At 35.4% G+C, this 14,882-nt stretch overlaps 1 long non-coding RNA gene across 8 annotated transcripts in view; it reads left to right on the top strand.

The window, feature by feature from the left end:
* LOC102402718 overlaps positions 1 to 10,790 on the top strand; it is a 56,267-nt gene extending 45,477 nt beyond the window's left edge. For 3 of the 8 annotated variants that reach the window (XR_006552353.1, XR_006552355.1, XR_006552357.1), the window contains 3 exons: positions 5,214 to 5,260; positions 9,944 to 10,142; positions 10,649 to 10,790. This is a non-coding gene — a long non-coding RNA (uncharacterized LOC102402718). Of the gene's footprint in view, positions 1 to 5,213; positions 5,261 to 5,502; positions 5,563 to 9,943; positions 10,143 to 10,648 lie in introns of all 8 variants that reach the window. The other 5 variants (XR_006552354.1, XR_326164.3, XR_006552356.1 and 2 more) reach the window with 2 other exon arrangements.
* Positions 10,791 to 14,882: the final 4,092 nt, after the last annotated feature.

Raw genomic sequence — 14,882 nt, 5'->3', positions numbered from 1 at the left:
AAGGTTCAGTAAACACCTTAATCCAGGTCCAATATAAGGTACTATCTTCCATGTATCTGGGAGTTGGAGTTGAGAATGGACTTTCTAACTATTACACCAAATGTATAATTTGGGGAATTTTTTCTTCCTGTCTGTTCACCCTTGGTCTGAGTGGATTTATAGTACTGGAGAGGGAGGGATGCATCCATGAAGGAATTCAATAATAATTCCATTGAATTAAAATGAGTCTTCCCTCTGGCCATTTTAGACTACTAAAGCAATAGATAGAGAAGAGGTTATTGTACTCTCTGGGGTGATGATCCTGATTATCAAGGGGAGATTGAGTAATTGCTATTCAGTTCAGGGTGATGAGAACTATTTCTGGAACCCAAGTGGACTCTTAGCTACTTAGGACCCTATTACACCATGGCCCTTGGCAATAGAAAACTGGCAATATGATAAAGACAGGATCTCTAAAGGACCCAGGTCCTGTAGGACTAAAGATTTGACTCAAGTCATTAGGTTAAGAATCCATCCAACCAATGTGCTTTAAGAAGACAGGGAAAACATGGACTAAGGATTGGAAGAAAGTCACTGTGTTAACAATTTAGATCTAGTGACCATTTACAGAAGCAGAGATTGCAACATCTTTGCCATATAATAATTGTTTCTTTTCTGCATGTTTCCTCCCACTCAGTTTATGAAGAACACTGTTTGTGGTTACCATTTTTGGTTGCAAGTGGTGACAGGACTGAATTGACCTCGAAGGGATGGTAACGGATTGGGGACACAAGTTTTTCACCTGGGCAAAGGCCAGGAGTGAATGCTGAGAGGCAAGAGGAGTGGAGAGTGCTAGGTACTTCCTGCTGCTTCTCCATCTTCATGCATCGTTCTCTGTGTGGATCTTCATCAATGGACTTCTTTACTTCTGACTCCTGAATGGGTTGAGCCAGTAAGATGCAGAGTAGCATGAGATGGTGGCTTCCTTCCTTTTTGATCTTGCAGGTTGTCTAAGTCCATTTCTTGAAGTTCTTTTCAGTTGACATTCTCCATGTAACTACCTTCTCTGGGTTTGGTTAGCCAGTCCTCGTAGACTTTGGGCTCCCTTGTTAATAGCACACAGGTCCTGAACTAGAAATATTTCTGGGTTGTTCCCTAAAACTTACTCATGGCAAATGGTCTCTTTTTAAAAATTCTCCTCAGCTTACCTGGTCTCAATATGTTCTCCTGGAACCCTGACTGATTCATATACAATACTTCATCTAATCTTTATAAACATGCTATGATATAAGTTGGATGCATCCTGTCACTTCTGTCTTCGGAACATTCCAGTGGCTTTTTATTGTACTTGAAATAAAATCCAAATAGCATGACTTGCAAAGCCATCCCTGATCTGGTTTCTGCCTCATTCTCCAAGACCATTCACTGCTCTTTCTCCTGAGAGTCTCATCTCAAATATCTGCCTGCCTGTCATTCAGATTTCAGTTTAAATATCATCTCCTCCGAGGGTCTTTCCCTAACCGTTCAATCAAAAGTAGTCATCCAGGTATTATCACACCATCCCATATTAACTCTTCTTACAGAACTTATCACTAGCTGATATTTTATTATTTATTTTTATATTTATAAAATCTATTTATCCCCCCCTCTCTCTTTCTCCCTCCTCTGGCCCCTCCTCCTTTCTAAAATGTAAATTTCCTGAGAACTGGCTTTTAATATTTGTTGATACTGAGTAAAAAATCAGGGATTAATTCTGTTCTATTGATAAAGTAACAGAAGTTCAGAGGTTTTAAATTCCTCAAGGATTCACAATTACTGGTGGCAGAATCAGCACCTGTGACTTCTGATATCCATATGCCAGGATCCGTTCCCCATTTGATTTACTGAACACAACAATGCAATGAGATACTCAACCATAAAAAAGAATGAAATCATTCCATTTGCAGCAATGTGGATGCAAATACAGATTATCATACTAAGTGAAATAAGTCAGACAGAGAAAAGACAAATACCACATGATATCACTTACATGTAGAATCTAACATTTGACAAATGACTATGAAACAGAAACAGAATCTGTAAGCTTTTATATATACAATGGCTAAAGGACAAGGCTGTACTGTATAGCACAATATCAGTATACTATTATTAACCATAATGGGAAAAGTATTTTAAAAAGAATATATATTTCACTGACTCACTTTGCTGTATGGCAGAAATTAACACAACATTGTAAATCCATTATATTTCAATTAAAAAACGCTGATTAAAAAAAAAAAAGCCATGGAAGACAGAATGCCATCAGAGAGGGGCTAGTGAGCACATTCTCAACTAATCAGATCCAAAACTCCTAGAAAAATAATTCTGGGTCTCTTATCTTCTTCACCCAAAATGGGCTTGGAAATGAATTGCTTCCGGATATTGAATTACAGTTTCTCTCCAAACATTCTGCTGAGCAATTCAGTAAGATATTAGAAGTGTTCGATAATTCAGTGGCCAAAATAACTTTGCTAAATGCTGAGTTAAGCCCATTTCTTTACTGTAGGGATTCCTAGAGACTTTAATATGTACATTGTGAATTTCTAGGAGGTGGATGTACAGCTACCAAAATTGATCAGCATAGAAAATACTTTTATGAGAATCCTATCAACATCTTAAAAAGCATGCATTTCCTGGAACACAGTGGGTAAACATGAAGTTAAATCTCCAGTGGTAGAGATCATGTTGGCAGAACAATTTCATTATACAGATACATTTAATAAAGAATTATTTTGTCTTTAGAGAAGAAAGAATATATTTGTATTGGCGTCTTCTAAATTTTGTTCTGATGTGTGGCTTATTCAGTTTCATGAAGGCTTTTTTTTTCCAAGTAAGTGTCTGCCAAATTTTTATTTCTCTGGTCAGACCACATATTATTTCTGATAGCCTAACTATTCTGGTAAAAGTGTTGAAACATTTTTAAGTCTATTATGGATGTCTTCTGTCCAGATCCAGACAATTTCTAAAGCAGTCTGCTAGTTGTCTACCTCCAATACAGTCTGCACTGCTGTAGTTTGTAGTCTGTTCTGTAATATGAGTTAAGTTTCTAGGAAGACCGAAGATATTTTAAAAAAATTAAAAATGCAGAGGTTTCAATAAGGAAAAGGGACTTGGGACTAGAATACATAAGAATAGCAAGAATGAAGTTGTTTTTCCACACAGAAATTTTCGTAAAGTGTTTTCTAAAGTGCTTTAGTAAAGTGTTTTTTAAAGTGTTTTCCAAACTATAAAGGATAAACTGTTATTGAATGCTAAATAAGTTGGCTTATCAACATGGACACAATATTGTAAAGCGATTCAGTTCAGTTCAGTTCAGTCTAGTTAAAAATAAATAAATTTAAAGAAAAACAGACAGAAACAGAAACCAGACTTAGAAGCATCCTCCTTACCTTTTCATCTATCTAAGCAGAAGCCTCTCAGTTTGCTCTGTTATCTCTAACTTTGACTTGCTCTTATAATTGTGTTTGCAGCACAGTTTAAAATGACCACAAACAAAAGAAGTTTTTTAATGCATGGGTAAAGAACAGGCGAGGAACTGAATAGCATGTCACTTGCATGGTTCTTTATATTTGAACCCAAATGCCATCCAGAGGTTCATGTAGTGAGGATATCCAAAGCTCTAGCCAACATTTCTGTGAATTCTCAGGAACTCTTCCATTTCCTGGGCTCCTGTTCTCATGCTCTTGAGAAATAAAATATTGCCTGCCATATCAGTAAACAAAGGATGTCACAGTCATCAGCGATTGCAATGACTGCCAACAGTGAGCTGGTGAGCCCTGAGGGCACTCAGGAAGGAAACAAAGAATACCTGCCATCCAGCAATCATCAGACTGCAGCCACTCCCCATGGTGAGCCCAGAGGAAACTCAGGATGAGAAAACACAGGATATTGGCCCAGAAAGCTGAGGTGCATATCAAAGGAATGACTTCACTCAGCCCAGACTCTTGCATCTTCCCACACATAGAAAAGCCGCTAAATTCCTTCACTTGAGACATCTAGTTTTCTTTTATTAACAGTAATCTTTTGTTTCTACCTCCTGCTCTTTGTTGCAAAACTCCTATATATTCTAGTTCCCCCCTCACCTCCTCAGAGCAGTTTTCCCAGGGTTATTTGCAATGCTGACTCTTGGGCTTGAGTCCTCAATATGTCTGCTGACTAAAACATAACTCTCAGCTTTTAGGTCGTAAATATTTTTTAATAAACACTCTGCACCATAATGACCCAGATGTGATATTTAATCCTTTCGCCAATTTATATTTCTTTCCTCCCTATACAAAACCACATCATTCAATGGCTATAGTAGACTACCAGAGGAGAAAGGAATTGCATACTGTTTCAAACAAACAGATTTGTATATTAGATACTTCTCTCTCTCCCTCCGTTTCTCTTTACCTCTCTGGAGTGGCCAGACAGACATCATACATAGACAGTGTACACACTGTACGTAGTATACAGATGAAGAACTTCAAGTTTAGGAAATGTGAAAATTTTGTAATAAGCTGTAAGCTAACCTGCCAGCCACAAACATGGAGGGAGACATTGTCATTATTGTAGTGGACACAAACCATACCCTGCTCTCTGCTCTGGAAGGAGACACTATTTCAGTCTTCCAAATCTGTACACTATAAAAACATCCTTGAAATATAGTGTAGAACAACAACAACAACAAAAACCAGTTAATATCTCTGCTCACAAGACTTTCAGAAACACCTGTGAAGAACTTTTACCCAAAACAATGTCTGAAGTATCTTTTAATATATAAATTCCCCTGTCTATTTTGCTCCTGCCCTTCCAGCCCCACAACTTATTTGTTGAAGAAACTGGTACACTAGAATGTTAGCAACCTGGAATTTGTTAGTTGAATCTCTGTGGTGCCTTTTAACAGTTCTCCAGTGTTTCCCAGAAACTGACATAGTCTTGATCAGATTCTGGTTTCCTTTCATGAGAACACTTCATAGGTGGTGGTGTTCGAAGATGCACCACACCCAGATGTGTCCTTTTTGTGATATTAAATGTCATTGAACATTTATTTTTTAGGGGTTACAAAATGGTGATATTGTAATTCTTTGACACTTCTTCCTTTATTAGCTGCAATGCTTCTATAAAAAACTTTCATGAACTCTTGGGTTACTTTGAGATACAGTTCACTTAGAAAAGTGTTGTTAAATGCTTGGTTTTTTCCCTTTATTTAATAGGTTTCAAAATTATCTGTTGGTGCCCTAATACCCTCCATAGATAACCAGTGAGTATTGTTATATATTCATGAAATTAAACATAGTTGGGATTGCTGTTATTGGTCATATTATTGTTTCCCAGAGCTTATTTGGTAAAAGGTGAATCTAAGATGCAAATGGAAACACTAAGACACAGAGTATATACTATTGAACAAAAATGAGGTGAAAGGATTTGCTTTGTTGGATAGAAAGATTTACTGTTAAGTGACAAAATTGAATTTTTTTTTTTTTTTTTTTTTTTTGGTGCAAGAATTGACAATAGACCAATAGGATGATTACAGAGTCCCCAAACAGATGGGACTGTAAACTGGTACGGTCGCTTTGGGCAACAGTCTGGCATCATCTGCCACAATGGAAGATAAGTATACTCAAGACTATAGTGACCAGATAATTTTTTTCTCAAAACAGTGCATGTGGGTTCTATTATTTTCCTCAACTTAATCAGTACTTGTTGCTTTCTGATTTTCTTGATGGTGGTCATCCTAATGGATATGAGCTGATATCATTGTGGTTTTCATTTGCATTTCCCTGCTGATAAGTGATGTTGAGCATCTTTTCATATGCTTGTTGGCCCACCTATATATCTTCTTCAGAGAAATGTCTATTCAAGTCCTTTGCACATTTCAAAATCAGGTTATGTGGTTTTGTTGTTGTTGAGATATCCCTTATCAGATAAATTGTTTTCAAATATTTTTTGCCATTCTGTACGTTGCCTTTTCACTGTGTTGATACTTTCCTTTTCCATGCAGAAGCTTTTTAGTTTGATGTAGTTCCATTTGTCTCTGTTACTTTTGTTGCCTGTGTCTTCATGTCACAGCTAAGAAATCATTGCAAAGACCAATACCATCAGGTTTTTCTCCTGTGTTTTCTCCTAGGGTTTTTATAGTTTCAAGTTTTTATTCCATTTTGAATGGATTTTTGTACCCAATATACAGTAAAGATCCAGTTTCATTCTTTTGCATATGGATATCTAGTTTGCCAACACATTTGTTGAAGAGACTATCCTTCCCTCACATTGTAGTTTTGGCACCCTTGTTAAATGTCATTTGAGTATATATGTGAAATTTATTTCTGAGCTCTCTATTACTTTTTATTCCAGTTTTATTGAGATATAATTGACACATAACAGTGTATAAGTTAAAGATGTACAGTATAATTACTTGACTTACATATATTATGGAGTGATTAACCAGAATAAATTTAGTTAACATCCAGCATCTTAAACAGATTAAAAGAAGGAAAAAATGTATCTTTTCCCTCATGATGAGACCTCTTAGGATTTAACAACTTTTAAATATACCATACCTGAGCTCTCTATTCTGTTCCATTGGTCTATGTGTCTGTTTTTGTGCCAGTACCACACAGTTTTGATTATTGAAACTTTGTAATATGTTTGAAGTCAAACAATGCAAGGCTCTAACTTTGTCCCTTTGGGGGATTGTTGTTGTTGCTGCGTCGCTTCAGTCATGTCCGACTCTGTGCGAACCCACGGACTGCAGCCTACCAGGCTTCTCCGTCCATGGGATTCTCCAGGCAAGAACACTGGAGTGGGTTGCCATTTCCTTCTCCAATGCATGAAAGTGGAAAGTGAAAGTGAAGTCGCTCAGTTGTGTCTGACTCTTAGTGACCCCATGGACTGCAGCCTACCAGGCTCCTCCATCCATGGGATTTTCCAGGCAACAGTACTGGAGTGGGGTGCCATTGCCTTCTCCCTTTTGGGGATTACTTTAGTTATTTAGGGTTCTTTGAGATTCTATATGAATTTTAGATTTTTCATCATATTTCTGCAAAAAACATCATTAGCATTTTGGCAGGGATTGTATTAAGTCTGTAAATCAGTTTGAATACTATGAACATTTTTAACAATATTAGGTCTTCTGATCCATGAACATAGACTGTCTTTCCATTGATTTGTGGGCTTCTTTAATTTCTTTCGGCAATATATTGTAGTTTTCAGTATATAAGACTTTCACCTTGTTAAATTTAATTCTTAAATAGCTTTTTTTAATGCTATTAAAAATAAGATTGTCTTATTAATTTACTTTTCAGATTGTATAGAAATTCAAGTAATTTTTGTGTTGATGTTTTATCCTAAAGCTTTGTTGCAGTTGTTTATTAGTTCAACAGCTTTGTGTGTGTGTAGTGTCTTTGGGTGGAGAAGGCAATGGCAACCCACTCCAGTACTCTTGCCTGGAAAATCCCATGGACGGAGGGGCCTGGTAGGCTGCAGTCCATGGGGTCGCTAGGAGTCAGACACGACTGAGTGACTTCACTTTCACTTTTCACTTTCATGCACTGGAGAAGGAAATGGCAACCCACTCCAGGGTTCTTGCCTGGAGAATCCCAGGGACGGAGAGCCTGGTGGGCTGCCGTCTATGGGGTTGCACAGAGTCGGATACGACTGAAGTGACTTAGCAGCAGCAGCAGTGTCTTTGGGCTTTTCTACAAACAAGATTGTGTCATCTCTTAATGGAAGTAGTTTTACTTTTTCCTTGCTAATTTATTTGCCTTTAATACCTTTTTCTTGCTTAACTACTTTGGCTTCCAACACTGTGTTGAGTAAAAGTGGTGATAGTAGGCATCTTGCCTAGTTCCTGATCTTAGAGCAAAAGCTCTCAGTTTTTCACCACTGAATATGATGTTAGTTGTGGGCTTATCATATATGACTATCATTATTTAAGGTAATCTTTTACTCTCAGTTGTTGAATGTTTTTTTATCATGAAACCATGTTAATTTTGTCAAATGCTATTTTTGCATCAGTTGAAATGATCATGGGATTTTTATCCTTTGTTATGTTAATATAATGTAGTACATTGATTATTGTTTGTAGGTTGAGCCATATTTGCATCCTAAGAATAACACCCACTTAATTGTGGTGTATAAGCCTTTTAAGGTGAATTTGGTTTACTGAGTATTTTTTTGTTTAGAATTTTTGCATCTATGTGCATCAGGGATATTGGTTTATAATTTTCTTATCTTGTAATATCTTTGGCTTTGGTATCAGGGTAATGCTGGCCTCATAGAATGAGTTTGTAAGTGTGCTCTCATTTTAAATTCTTTGGAAGAGTTTAAGAAAGATTAGTATTAATTCTTCTTTAAATGTTTGGTAGAATTCTACAGTTGAGGCCTTTTGGTCCTGGATCTTTGTTTTTTGGAGAATTTTGATTACTGGTTAAATCTTACTGGTTATAGGTCAGTTCAAATTTTTTTTTAAATTTCTTTCTGATTCTAATAAATTATCCATTTATTTTAAGTTATCCAATTTGTTGGCACATAATTGTTCATAGTAGATACCTATAATCCTCTTTATTTTTGTAATTACTCTTTTTTTCTTTCTGATTTTTGTTATTTGAGTCTTTTTTTTTTAGTCTAGCTACAAGTTTGTCAATTTTGTCTATCTTTTCAAAAAATCAACTCTTAGTTTCATAATATTTTACTTCTTGGTTCAGGTGGTGGCTATATGGGAATTTATTTTGTGATAATTCATTGAATTTTACATTTATATTTCATATATGTTGTGTCTATTAAAGACACAATAAAAAGAAGAGGCTTTAAAAAATAATCAAGTCCCCACAAGCTAGCTATCCCATTACCAGAGATTTGTTCATCCTAGTTGCCCGTCTTCTACCTCTCTTCTTTGATTCTCATGTCCTGTCTTTCAGACCCCTACAAATAAACATTGGTCTTTATTTATCATACAGAACAATTTATCTCTCTCCAGCCACTGCTAATCAAATATGGATAGCCAAACTTATCTAATCAAGGTATTCAGGAATCAAGAATCTTTTAGTTAACCAGTTTAACCATCTTTTTAGAAGACTATTTTATCCCTACACACATTAAACAAAGTATTTCTTTTCATATGAAAAGAAACTTTCTTTGCTTTTGAGTGATGCTTCTGATCACAATTGTGTATAACTTAATACACGCCTAAAAATGTGAACCTATTTTAACCAATTTGTCTAATGACAACTTCTATCATTTAGGAACTGCTGTTACTTTAACTGCTTAGCCTTAGACAAGCCATCAAAATCAAGATGAGTAACATAAGCAGAACTTACTAATATGAGTTTGATGTGGGCTTGACTTTAATCAGAATTTGTGAGGCAGGGAGAGTTTTATTAATTAGTTACTTAATTAGTAGGCATCCACAGTGATTTTTTTCTTTGCAGAATTTCAATGAGCAATGAATGGTTATTAGATGAACTGGAAAGATTGACTCTTTTATTTATTTGTGAGCAATCTCAGTAGCTCCTTAGTACTGGCAGTAACTCAGAATGAGTCAGACGTGAATTATTGAATATATTGGATTCCATGTCCTAGTTTTGTTGGATTCTGCTATCTCAGTTCACAGCATCGATTCATGATATTTTAAAGAACTTTCTGAAATCTTTTCATATCATTCTTACTTCCTTGTTGAAATATATGCCCTAGGAGAGAAGGAATATTTTTCTGTTTGTTCACTGATGCATAGCAACTGCCTAGGACAGTTCCCCACTCAAGGTGCTTGACAATGATTTTATGGTAGGGGACAACAATGTACTTCTCATAGTACATATGAATGTAATCAGCTTTGCTGCCACAGGTTCAATATTTAACATGATGAGAACAGTTTAGTAAAAACTAAAAATTGCTAAGTCAAATATGGAAACTGACAATAAAAGTGCATTGGTACTAAATTGTCTTTCAGTTGCAACTGTATTGTGACTAACAGATTTGTGTAAGAGGCTTGGGGAGGCTCCTCCTTGGAATCACATGACATGAGTGAGGAGAGTAAGTCAACTGGGTAAACAAAACACCTTTGTCTGTGGACAGCAAATCTGTGACCAGCCTTAAACCGTAGAAGCTACTTGGAAATGTGGACACAGCTCTCCTTGTGTGCATGCATGGTAAGTCGCTTCAGTTGAGTCCGACTCTTTGCAACCCTATGGACTGTAGCCCCCTAGGCTCCTCTGTCCATGGAATTCTCCAGGCAAGAACACTGCAGTTGGTTGCCATTTCCTCCTCCACAGGATCTTCCCAACCCAGGGATCGAACCCAGGTCTCTTATGTCTCCTGCTTTGGTAGGCAGATTATTTTTTCCACTAGGACTACATGGGAAGCCCACATGGCTGTCCATTGGCTGTATTACCTCCATTTTACAAATAAAGGACTGAGGCACAGGATGTTAAGTAATTTGGTCAAAGTCAGATGGTTGTTTGAGTAGAATAGCTGGGATTTGAACCAGGACAATCTGGTTCCAGAATCCATTATCTTACCTACATACTGTAGATTCTACAGAGAGTGATACCTGTCATTGGTGATATTTAATAAGATTCTAGGTAACTGCTAGTGAGGGAGATTTGGTATTTTGCTATTTAAAAGATGATTTATCATCTTTCTTTTTGTTTCCCAGTCGACCATATGTGGACAAGTGCTCTATGAAGAATTTGCTGTTATTCCTCTCTTGGGATGTGTTTCTGGCTAAAAGTTTCTCAAGTCTTTCTGATGATGCTGTGAGCTAGCTAAAATCCTTTAATAAAAATTTCTGCTTATACTAGTCATAATTGTTTTCTGTTGTTTTCAAATGAGAACGAGTAACAGAATTTAAAAGGAAGAGACTCTATTCAATGCTCTGTTATGACCTATGGGAAGGAAATCCAAGGAAGAAGGGTTCTATGTATTCATGTATCTGATTCACTTTGCTGTACAGCAGAAACTAATACAACATTGTAAAGCAACTATACTCCAGCAAAAATAAAATAAAATGGAGGAAAGCAGGTTCAGGAGATTAAGAGAGACCAGGTTTTCATGACATCATATATGTTCCCAGATCCAGCCACAGCTGAAGCCAGCACTTCCCTTGATTTTTCAGATATATGAAGCAATAAGTTCTCCTTTTCCTTAAGCTAACTTGGGTTGAATTTTTGAAACTTGCAAAGCAAATATTCCCAACTGTTACTATATTGTACTCTTCCTTTCTACTCTTATGTACTCTTCTTTCTTTTTAAAATTTTTGTGATAAAATTTAAAATAAATAATACTAAAAAGAAAACAAAAAACAACCCATTTAATCTTCATAGAGGCTACTCATTACTGTGATCCATAGTTCTATTAACACGGCCAGGCATCTGTTTGCTCTTTAATATGAGATGAACTCAGGACAGAATTTGACACTGTTGATTCCATTTTCTTTCCTGTAAACTTTTTAGTTGTTTGAGCTTTTAATTCTTTTAAAAACTGACTCATGGGAAGTGAAATAAAATGCATTATTTTCTGTCTGACTTCTAAGTTCCATTAACTTGACAACAAGCTTGATCCTTATTATTCACATTTAAACATTAAAAACTCACACAGTTGCATACACATTTATTACTTTATAATCTGCCTACATTGCATTGTGAAAACAGAAAATACACATCCACTCAAATTGATGGTCTCCTCCCCGTGGAAGTGTTTCTAGAGTACAAAGTATAATTGGCTGAAATGTTTGACGTCAGATTCCTTTTTTTCATTAGAATTTCTGGCACATGCATTTTACACAAATGTTGGTCAAGAAATGATCAACTTCCCAAACTCCCTCCTTCCCAAAGTTATTGCTCCTCAATGTTTGTGAAACACAATTATATAGTTAAAAAATTTTTTTCAGAACAGGGTCATGTGGGTCAGTGAGTTTGCTCACTGGCATGTGATTTGGACTTTCATCAAACCATTCAACCAAGATGAAACCAAAATGAAAATGTCAACTTATTTGAATGGACACATCTATGTTATTTAGAAAAAAATTTAAGAGCATGTTGGCATAACATACTGACACAAACATAATGTTAGACTTATTTTTATTCTTTGGGTTTAAAAGTATAGTTGATTTTTATGATTACAAAAAGTGAAATCATGAACATTGTTAAAAAGACTAAAAACTGTAAGAAAAGTATTAAAAGGAAAAATATATCTATAATGTTATTATCAGATATAACCATTATTATTTTAGAATAGTGCTTTATATCTTTCAGACATATTTTTATATATAATTTATTTTTTTGAGATAACTATGTCCATATAATTTTGCATAATGCTTTTAAAATAGCTTTACTATAAAAATAAAATAAATTTATCATAAAATATTTTAATTTTTGCATCACCTGTCATTTTGATAAATTAGTTCACTGCCTTAAATTGTTACTTTTCTTTTGAATATGGGAATGTATTACACTATGGCACTATAACTATAACTTATAAATCATTACCGATCTAAGAATAAAGTCTTAGTTTTTATAATCTTATTATGTACTTGGTATTATCAGGTTTAAAAAATATAAGCCATCTTGTTTAATTCTGTAAATGACTTTTAATGTTATATAAAAGAAGTAGCATTAGCATAAATGGAGTGGGGTTAGGTGGAGAAGGATAAAATACATACTAAACGAAGTCAGGAGACTTGGTCACCCAAAACTAATCAAGTCTGTGACTGATATGAGTACTTTCTTGTATCAACTTTACTAGAGTATGGTGGCCAGTTGTTCGGTCAAACACAAGTCTAGATGTCACTGCAAAGGTATTTTTTTAAAGATATGATTGACTTTTATAACCAGTTGACTTTTAGTAAATCAGATTGTCTGGGAGGATGAAGTTCTGGAGATGGGTAGTAGTAATGGGTATAGAACAATGTGAATGTTCCTAACAGCACTGAACTGGACACATAAAAATGGTTAAAATGGTAAGTTTTATGTTATGTATATTTTTCCACAATCAAAATAAAAAGTAAAATAGAACTCTTTATAGCATAGGTGGACGTCATCTAATCAGCTAAAGGTCTTAAGAACAAAGGCTGAAGTTTCCTGAAGAAGGAGGAATTCTGCCTCAACGTTTTGACTCACATCTGATGGCCTGGCCTTCAGAGTTTGGACTTGCCATTCCCTGCAATCACATTAGCCAATTCCTTAAAATAAATTTCCCTCTCTCTCTTTCTCTCTCTCCCCTAACTGTAATTAATACAGAGAACTTGGCTAAGTGACCCCAAGTTTTAATTTCTTCAGCTGAAGGTTAGGAGAGGAAATTAGATCATTGGTTTTCAAACTGTAGTCTGTGGATTAGTGTTCATTTTGGACAAAATTCTACCCAGTCTCTTATAAAAAGGAAAAGCAGTTGATAAGTTTTTAAGATAATCAAATGTTTTCAAGTATATCTTTCTCTCTCTCCCACTCTCTTCCCTCAAGTTTATAGCCTTCTACTCTCTTTTGGAGTGGAAATATTCTTTCTTTTATGAAGTGATGCTGATGATAGTTGGTAGTTATTTGTTCTGCCTTGTTTTTTAATGTACCAAGACAAAAATACAAAGTTGGCAACTTTAAACCAGTTACCAAATTAAGGAAATTTTTACTAGTTAATGTAATTTAAAAATCTGGGAGCCACTGCCTTACATGATCCCTTCCAACTCTAAAATCCTAAAGCTCTAAGATAAGATGTTAGGGACTCAGAGCAGTAAAACCCTCACCTAGTTAGAGAATCAGAAATCAAAAAAATAAAATCAAAACAAAAAATATTGTGAAGACAAATCCTGTGTGGATTTTTAGCCATTTTGGATTATTAATGCTACCCCGTATTCTGTAAACACAATAGAGGGCAGTAACTGTGGGTTCACACAACGTAACTTCCCTGTTCTGGTAGAACTTTCAGTCTCAATTCCTGATAAAAGTTAACATTTAACATGTCCTTAGTTGAGCCTTCCAATTTATTTCATGGTTAGATGAGAGAGATTATCTAAACAAGCTTTACTAATCTCAGTTTTCAATTTTAATCTGATGGAGCAGGGTAAGCAGAAAGCCAGACTGTAGAAAAAGAGAGGAGACATTTCCTTTTGAGTAGCTTAATATCCTCATATATTAACAATAAAAACTGAAAAAATGTGGTTTTCTCTATAGAGCTGGTTTTAAATTTCAGCCTTGCATGTCACTAGGTAGTAAAAACCAATTGGTCGTCTTTTGATAGATGACTCATCACTGGGTTTAGAGGTAAGTTATAATTGTAGTGACTTATTTGTGGGTAAATAATAGGTGAACTTAAAGAGCTGTCAACCAGGATTCAAATCAGGGCTTCAGTGGCTGTATTTGAGTAGCTCCATCTTATTCCTTATGGATTATCACTATTCAGGGAAGAATTCAAATTAATTCACTTAACTATAATATTCTTAAGGAAAATCATTTAAAGCTTTCTTCTCTTATTGCATGCTGAAGACAAGATTTATAAACCTTAAGCAGAGTTTAAGATATCTTTCCAAACTAAAATATATCTATTTTTAACTACATTGTTATATTTTGGGCAGGGGGAAGGCTTTTCCAAATATTTCCCTCTAATTTATACTGAATTCTTTACTTTTGTTGATGTGATTCCATTCCATATAAAAGGCAGAGCTTATCATTGTAGATCTAGGTATATATTGATAAAATATGGTCAGTCTTCATTTAAAAGTTCCATTTTCTCATTCATCAGGAATGTCTCTTCTTACACAGCTTTCTGTGCAACACAAATAGGTTTTGAGTTTCTACTTTTTCTTTTTAAAAATATAGGCAAACAGTGTATTTCTTTCTTGCCCCCTTTCTTATTCTGTCCAGGGTTTCCATTCATTTGATTGGAATGGAAATCATTCCAAT

This window comes from Bubalus bubalis, chromosome 7, assembly GCF_019923935.1.
Source record: "Bubalus bubalis isolate 160015118507 breed Murrah chromosome 7, NDDB_SH_1, whole genome shotgun sequence".
Classification (NCBI taxonomy): Eukaryota; Metazoa; Chordata; class Mammalia; order Artiodactyla; family Bovidae; genus Bubalus; species Bubalus bubalis.
This window is presented reverse-complemented; position numbering and strand designations above follow the sequence as displayed.